Below are 9,151 nucleotides of genomic sequence, written 5' to 3'. Positions count from 1 at the left end.
CACCGTCCAGACTGCTTCGCCGAGTGCTGTCACCGCTGACCATCTCTCCAAGGTAACTCGGAGTGAACGTCGGCCTGCTTGTTTTGGAGCTGGGGAGAGCAAGGCAATATCTGTAGCGAAACGCGCCCCGCGACCGAAAGCCATTTTTGTGTCCAGGCTTTCTCAAAATACGACGTCTGCGGATCTGACTGCTCACCTGTCAAACGTCGGAGCACCGCCAATCGCCTGCAAACGCCTGAAGACGAGGCATAATTCCTATGCCTCATTTCTCGTCTGCGCTGATGAAGCCATCGACGATGAAGCTCTTAAGCGCCTTAACGACCCGTCTATGTGGCCAATGGGGTGCCTGTTCAAGCCGTTCCGTGGGGTGCTACACGACGGTATGCTTCATGCTTCAGAGAAGACCCCAAACGATCAAAGTGGTGTGTAATCTGGACATTTTCTACCAAAACGTTCGTGGACTTCGCACCAAGGCACGTGAATTTTTCGCCACTGTCATTTCGTCTTCCTTTCCTATTTTTGTTATTTCCGAAACTTGGGTCTGCAGTGAAATTTCCTCCTCAGACTTTTTTCCGCCACATTATAACGTCTTTCGCAGTGACCGGGACTTCAGTGGAGTTAAGCAAAAAGGTGGTGGCGTACTTATTGCCGTTGACAGCTCACTGACATGTGTAAGGCGCAGCGACATAGAAAGTGTACAGGAATCGATTTGGCTTGAAGTCAGCCTAGCGCGCTGTGAAAAATTGTTAATCGGAACCTTCTACGTTCCACCGAATATTTCTCCTGCTTTGTTTGATCAGGTCATCTCTTCTATTGAAAATGTCTTATCCTCCCATCGCAAACACAGAGTATCCTTCTTGGTAATTTTAACACACCAGGAATTGATTGGAACACGCTTACATATTCTCATTATAATCATTACATAGAGAATAAATGCAGCCTGTTGTTAGACTTTATGTCCTTCTCTTCTCTTCAGCAGCACAATTTGATCGCCAATTCCTGTGGCAACGTTTTAGACCTTTGCCTGTCTAATGCTCAAGCTATAGATGTTTCCTGTTCTGACATTTCCCTTGTCCGTCCCGATAAGTTCCACCCCTCACTTAAGATAACTGCCTCTGTGTCAGCCTTGAAGCAGAGCTTCTCGACTGGCATTAATGAATCTTCTCGATTTGCTTTCAAGCGGGGTGATTATGTTGGCTTGTATGACTTCTTGTCCACCAGAGATTGGTCCCTGGTCACAGATAAAACTAATGTTGATGGCCAAATAGATCAGTTTGCAGAGCTTGTTTTGAGCGGTATGCGCAAATACATTCCTCAGTACAGTCCTAGGCACTCTAAATATCCCAATTGGTTCTCATCTGAACTTATAACTGCCCTAAAGCGTAAAGATCGCGCGCACCGTAAATCCAGAATTCCTGTGCCTAATGAGTGGAGAGAAGAATTCCGCTTTTTTCGAACTCTCTGCAAACGCCTCTATAACCGGGATCATGACGCATATATTGCATTCTTGGAAAAGAGCGCCTCCGACCGGCCGGCGGAATTTTGGAAGTATATCCGCAAGCGTACCAGTAATCGCGGAGAGTGTTTTCGCCTGATCGACTCGAGTGGAGTAGAAGTCCAAGCAGTCGCGGATTGTTTTGCTGCCCATTTCTCTTCCTTATATAAGCCTTCAGGTTTCAACGCTGGTGTTAGTCAGCAGCACACAACGGCTCCTACATCTAGTCCTGTGTTGTTTGATGCAAAGCTGATCATCGAATGCCTTAAGCGCTTGAAGCCTTCCCTATCTTGCGGTCCTGATGGCATCCCTTCCGCAATCTTAAAAGCGTACGGCGGTATATTTGCCCCAGTATTGACATCTATATTTAATAGCTCTCTGAATACTTCCACCTTCCCTCACATGTGGAAAACTGCTCGTGTTTTTCCGGTATTTAAGTCTGGCTGTAAAACCGATGTCTCAATTTATCGCCCGATTTCTCTTCTCTGTGCCACGTCTAAGGTTTTTGAGCTTGCTCTTCACAACGTATTGTCTTGTACTGTGAAGAACACGTTGATTCCGAATCAGCATGGATTCCTCACCGGACGCTCTACTATCACAAATCTCGCAAGCTTCATGACACATATCTCCGCGCCGGTACTTCAAAGGGGGCAAGTAGACACCACATATTGCGACCTCAGTAAAGCTTTTGATGTGGTAAGCCACTCACTGCTTCTCATCAAGCTTACGCACTTTGGTGTTGACTCGTCAATTGTAAATCTATTGCGGAGTTATCTTATTGGTAGATCATGTTTTGTTAACGTCAACGGCCAAACGTCTTCATCGTACATGGTAACCAGCGGCGTTCCTCAAGGATCAGTGTTAGGACCACTCCTTTTTTTAATTTTTATTAATGACGTTGTTTCCGCCATTCGGCATTCTTCATTCCTCTTATATGCCGATGACATAAAGATCTTTAGGGCAATTCACACTGTTGATGACTGTCGCATCCTGCAGTCTGACCTGCTTTCTTTTTCTAAATGGTGCACAGATAATAACCTCACCTTGAATGCTGCTAAGACCAAAGTCATGACTTTCACCCGCAAAACAGCAGGCATCTCTTTTTCTTATTCAGTAGATTCTGTACCATTGTGTAAGGTCCGTGAGATCAATGATCTTGGTGTACTTTTTGATACAACCTTACACTTTTCAGCTCACACTAAACGCGTCGCAATGTGGGGCATGCGCACTCTTGGCTCTGTTTGCAGACTGTCGAGAGAATTCAATTCCCCTACACCGTTCCGCAAGTTGTACACAACAATCTGTCTTCCTCAACTCGAATACGCGTCGTTCGTCTGGAATGGCATTTCTAGATCCAACAGTGACATTATAGATCGGGTCCAGAAAAAGCTTTTAAGCATATATCATCACCGCTTTGCTAACACGGACTCTGGGCCCTGCTCTAGCACTGTTGGATTATTGCCATTGCCCTTACTTCGCTGCCGACGTAATCGTGCTGACCTGCTTTTCCTTTTCAAACTCCTTCACGGTATCCTCATGTGCCCCGAACTCCTCAGTTGTATCACATTTCGTATTCCGCGCAAAATCACCAGAGAACACAGACCTTTCCATGTTGCTGCCTGTCACCACCAAAACTCAACCGTCCATAGAATACAGAGTCTCTATAACGCCCACTTTCATGACCTTGATATTTTTCACAACTCTTTGTCTTTGTTCTGCTCTCAGCTTTCCGTTGTTGTGTCTTAGTTTCACATATTGTTCAACTTCCCTTCTCCTCCTTTTTATTATGTATGCATTTTGCGCCTTTGGTTGCATGTATGTACACTTTTCTTTTCAAGATTGTTAATTTTTTATTCATTGTTTTTTTACTGATATTCCCCTGTTGTATTTGCTGATATTGTCCCCTGCTGATATTTTTCTGAACTCTATGTCTTTGTTCTGCTCTGAGTTTTCTGTTGTTGTGTCTTAGTTTCACATATTGTTCAACTTTCCTTCTCCATTTTATTTATGTATGCATTTTGCGCCTTCGGTTACATGTATGTACACTTTTCAAGATTGTTATTTTTTATTCATTTTTTTTCACTTATACTCCCCTGCTGTATTTCTTTTTCTATGTATACGTGCGCCAGCACCCAGACCTCACGGTTGTTCCTGGGCACGATAAATAAATAAATGATTGATTGATTATTATTATTATTATTATTATTATTATTATTATTGCCATCATGCCATATTCGCACATCAGAAGGCAGGTCCGTCAAAGGCAATGAAATGGCTTGCGTGACTTGGCCCGGCACGTCGGCAAACAGAAACGAAATAGCAACATGTACAGCAATAAAAAGCTGGTGAAGCTTATCACAACAACAAAATGAAGTTTAAATAACACAGAAACTCTCTGAAATCAGTGACACAGAAAGACAAGAAACAATATAACGAGAAAAGACAACAATATCTAGTATTAAACATAGCTTATAATGCATTCAGCAATTTTTTCAAGTTTCATTTTTTGGTTGCAGTAAAGATATCACCAGGTAGCTTATTGAATATTCTTGGGACATAAGCATATCTGCTTGCTTTACCAAATCTTGTGTTGCAGTAGGCTACTGTAAAACGCAATGTTTTTCGCGGGGCACGGGGAGCAATATATTCCTATGTTAAGTTATGCGGTTTTACGTGCCAAAACCACGATCTGATTATGAGGCACGCCGTAGTGGAGGACTCCAGAAATTTGTACCACCGGGGCTTCTTTAACGTGCACCTAAATCTAAGTACACGGGTGTCGTCGCATTTCGCCCCCATCGAAATGCGGCGCCGCAATATATTCCTGTTGGAAATCGGGGTTCCAGAAATGTCTTACCAGGACCGTTTGAGTGAACAATGTTTTCCATGTCCGAAGACCCAGACGTATAAAGAAGTTCACATTGTCAGCCGAGGTAGAGTCATACGCAATAGATTATAATATATTTTTCAGAATTCTGTCAATGCGACACTGCCATCGAGAAGAGCAAAACCCGAACAATGTAATGTCTTAACGTAAGACATTGTATGCTAAAGCGTGCGCGATAGTGATTTTTAAAGGCATCGGAACAATAGATTTAATGTTGCACAGTAGCGATGAAACACTTCGGAGCCTGCCGAAAATACGCGCATATGGCATGATAATTCCATGAGAGGTCGCTGTCAAAGAAAACCCCAAGGGGTTTAATAGAGTTTACATATTCTACGGGGACACACGGACACGATTGGCAATTACGACAGTGCAGAAACAGTGGTAAATTTGTAACAGTTGTTTTAAGGGATTTCAGAAACGCAACATTTTATTTTTTTCTTGTTTAGTGACAAACAGTTGTTAGTAAACCACGTTATTGCATCGTAAACACTCTCTTGAAGTAAAGCAACGGCTTTTGAGTAACAAACATGTTTTGTTAAAAGGACAGTATCATCTGCATACTTAAATATCAAACACTTCGATACAGCGGACGAAAAGTCGTTTATCACTAGATTAAAAAGAAGAGGGGGCAAAATAGAGCCCTGAGGAATTCCAGCTTTTATAGGTGATTTGTTGTTGATGAATAACTGTTTTTCCAAGGATATCACCTGCGAGTGGCCGTACATATAATTTTTTAGAAACTGGTAAAATGGCCCCCTGCAATCGTGCAGGTATCGTTTTTCAAGCAGGAGTTCGTGGCTTACAGTATCTAACGCTTTAGAAGTGTCGAGAAACAATGCACATGCAGACACGTTTTGTTCTGAAGCTGTGTTTAATTCGTGTGAAAATTCCTCGTGCAGAGCCAATGGTGCCCCGTCCCACAACAAAACCAAACTGACGGCTTGATATAACTGAAAACGTATCTAGAAATGAAGTGAAGGTTTCCAAGAGAAATTTTTCTATTATTTGTGGCATGATAGGCAAGATCGAAATAGGTCGGTAACTGTCCACGCTACCTTTATTTCCTTCTTTAAATAATGGCGTTACAATGGCTGTTTTTGATTCCGTCGGCAGTGTAGGTATCCATTAAGTATGGCATGAAGGATGCCGGACAGCACGGAGATGTTTCGTTGGAGCAAAAATAACGATATACGATCTATACCCGCTGGCTTATGTCGCCTAAACTCAGCAACTATTCTTGCGAGTACGTCTAATTTTATCGTCGGTAAGAAAGTAAAAGCTGATATGATTTTTTTTCCAGAGTGGACAACTGCCACCGTTGAGGTTGCTCCTGAAATGCGCGCGAAATGTTCATTGAAGACTGTGGCTGTCTGCGCAAGATCACCTGGAAAAGCGTCGGCTAGCTTTGAATTGGCACTTTCTTGACCGCGTACGTGGTATATCAGTGAGCGTGTCTTCGCCGGGTTTCGAACAAATAAGTGAAACTGACGTTGAAAGTAGCGTCATTTTGGGCATCGGATAAGGGCAACGACTTCATTCCTTGCAATTCTGTAGCTAGCGCGAACCTCAGCATTGCTTGGAGTTCGTTTAAACCGTTCCCACTGCAAATCTCGGTGAACGATTGCATTCATGATTTCCACGGCCAGCCTGTTGTGATTTCTTCTCTGTTTAGTAATAACAATCCCAGTACAGGCTTCTTGAAAAGTGCGTATTTGTGAAGAAAATTGTTCACAAATCAACACTGGCGCCCGGAAACAATCAGCGACGACCAATCAAATTTTCCAGTCACCTAGTCCAATTTGCGTTGATCAACAAAGGCAACGCGCGTTCGTTTATCTGAGTTATTTACTTTCCCACCGCGCGGTGCGCTAAAAAGGCGCCTTAAGCTAATATATCAACTGCAAGGCAAAACATGTCTTTATATTATCGCTTATTGGTGCCATATAGAGACACGCCTGAAGATAGTGCATGAAGGCGGGGCACGTGTTCGGTGTTTAAATTGCGGAAATCAACGTATTACGTTGATATCCGCAATTAGACAAAGATATTACGTTGATTTTATTACAGCGCGTTTATGTAGCGCTACAATCAAATGTGATTCTATTTCACCCGTCGCGGTAGCCGGATAGTTAAGGCGTTGCGCTGCTTAGCTCCAGGTCGTGGGTTCGATCCCGGCCGCGGCGGCCACAATTAGATGGAGGCGAAAGGCAAAAAATTCCGCCACAAGCGATCTCACAATTACTGTCGACGATAATGCGCCAGCATTGAATCAGTATAGCCACGCACCGTATTGCCACCGTCGGAACGACTTATGTACGAGGCGTGTACTGCAGCGGGCTTCCTCTTTCGCGCTTCTCTAGGAACACTCGGCGCCATCTAACGCCGCCACCGCGAAGTCTGCGCGTCGCCTCTGAAATGAATGGCGCACCGGTGCGTGCTAACGCCTAGAAACGCGTCATGCGGCAACCGGGCTCCTGTCTCACGCTTCTTTCTGGACTCGCTGCGCCATCTAGGGGCACTGCCGAGAAGTGCGCGCGTGGCCTCCGAGACTAAAGCCCCTCCATACGCGTTTTCGCCGACCAGGTTAAGTACGGCCAACCTACCGTCCTCCTCCACGCTCCTCCCTCACTCACCCCTCAGTTTCAGGCGTCAAGCGGAACTTACGTAGTCCCAACTTCCGTTCTTAACGGAAGCGACGTCACTGCTGTGTAGAAGTTCGAGCGTGCAACAGGCGAAAATTCAGGAACCGGAAATCCCGGAAGTATAAAAACCGGAAACGGAAACCCCGGCAGCGGAAACTGTGGAAGTGGAACTGGTTTGAGCGACGAATCAGGGAACAGCGGCGCACACGAAAGTTGGCGCTACTTAAAAAAGCGGCGGTGGCGCGTGGATGGAGGTGCTTTATCCGAGACGAGAAGGGTGGCGCACCGGTGCCTGCGAATGCTGATAACTGTTCCCTCACTTGCCGCACACTCAGTCGCACATACTTGGTGACCCAAGTTGGCGACAGGTTCATTGAAGAGCGGCGCATACCCAGTGCATATGTGAAGCAGCCTTCTAAAGCATCGGGTGACTGTCCTCGATGAACCCTTGTGATGTGGATTCGAGTGGACGTATTGTCACTCGTATAGCACAGCATATCATTTTTCTGTGTGAATCCTCTGCGAACGAGAAAAGCAACGGTTCAGGATACCCTGCAGCACGAAGTCGCTCGGCTTGTGCCTTGAGGCTGTCTGTTATCCTGTGGTGGAACGACTTGTTCAGCGTGCCCTGGAATACCGAGAGAACGATGCCCCTCTTAACCAGCTTGCTGTGCGCCGACTCATATGGTAACAGCGGTTTCAGTGCTGAGGGTGCGTATTACCAACATGTGTCGCTACGAGCAAGGAATAATCTTCGGTTCCAAAATTTGATAGAGCTCCCCTGCGGTAACTCCTGAGTTAAAACAAGGGGAGACAGGCACTCTTGAAACACTGACAACGTATGCTCTATTTTATACCTATGGTTGCTTAGATGGTTGCACATTAGCACCACATAGTCATCCACAAATCTGAAGACCTTAACTCAGACCTCAAACATATTCGTAGCTATGTGCTGTCAAAGTGCGTCTGCAGTATCCTGTCCAGGTTGGCTAGAAAAGAAGTGCTCAGGTAAAGTGCAATGCCTGAGCCGATTGACACGCCTTCCTTCTGAATGCAAACGTTCTCGTTCCACTGAACAAAATTAGACGTCAAATGCTCAAAGAGGGAGTCCAGAAGCCCGCGCGTACGCACACCCGCTTCACTCTGGAAGTTAAGCCGTACCATAGGCAAGTGTTATAAACTTGGTTTGGACTTGTTCTTTCCTGCAGGAACGCACAAAAGGTATGTATCATTCCGTGCCATTGTGTCTGAAAAAGGCTCCTGGCACAAAATCATTTGCGATGTTTCTGGAGGATAAGCTGAGGTTGTTAAAAGTGAATGATCAAGCAAGGACTAGTTGACCTATCAGAGGAAAAGCGCCTCGATGCAAATTGAATCATGGAACAAAGTTTGGAGACTTCGTGAGCTCGGTTGTCTACAGAATACCTCTCTCTTGCGGTGCATGTTACTTGGGGCAAACAGGCAGGCGCTTGAATGAAAACCTGCGCGAAGCTTTCTAATAATGCTAGAAATGGGAGAGAACGGTTCTTGGATCTCCATTTCCGTGACTGTGGGTGCAAACCCGAGTTCGAGCGTTCCCGCATGGTAACTAGGCATAAGGACGAATGTACACGAATTATCGCTGAGTCTGGGCGCAGGGCGCGGGAAGATACTTGTGTTAGCAGGCCTTCTGTTGCACTGTCAGCAAAAAAAAAAAAAAAAAAAAATCTAGAAAGCACAGGCACGCGTACCTGGATGGTTTCGTGGTATTGTTTTTCTATTTTGATTTCCGATTTTTTCCCTCTGTTTATACAAATTCTCTGTTTATACAAACCCTTGTGAGGTGGGTTCGTATCAGCTCAGAATCGGAGAAATTTAAGGAATGCTATTTGTCATTGTAGGGCGGTACATTCCCAGTGGCCCATACTTAATTACCCAAGTTGGCGTCAAATACGTCAATTGAAGAGCACCACAGACCTACTTACACATACTCAGTGTCCCAAGTGGGTAAGAGACTCATTGCAGAGAGGCGCATACCCAGTGCATGTGTGGTGCAGCCTTCTAAAGCATCGGGTTGCTGTCCTTGATAAAATATCGTGGCGTGGGTTCGAAGCCGCTCAGCAACAGGAAAACTTAGGGCGCATT

Source organism: Dermacentor silvarum, chromosome 7, assembly GCF_013339745.2.
Source record: "Dermacentor silvarum isolate Dsil-2018 chromosome 7, BIME_Dsil_1.4, whole genome shotgun sequence".
Lineage (NCBI taxonomy): Eukaryota > Metazoa > Arthropoda > Arachnida > Ixodida > Ixodidae > Dermacentor > Dermacentor silvarum.
This window is presented reverse-complemented; position numbering follows the sequence as displayed.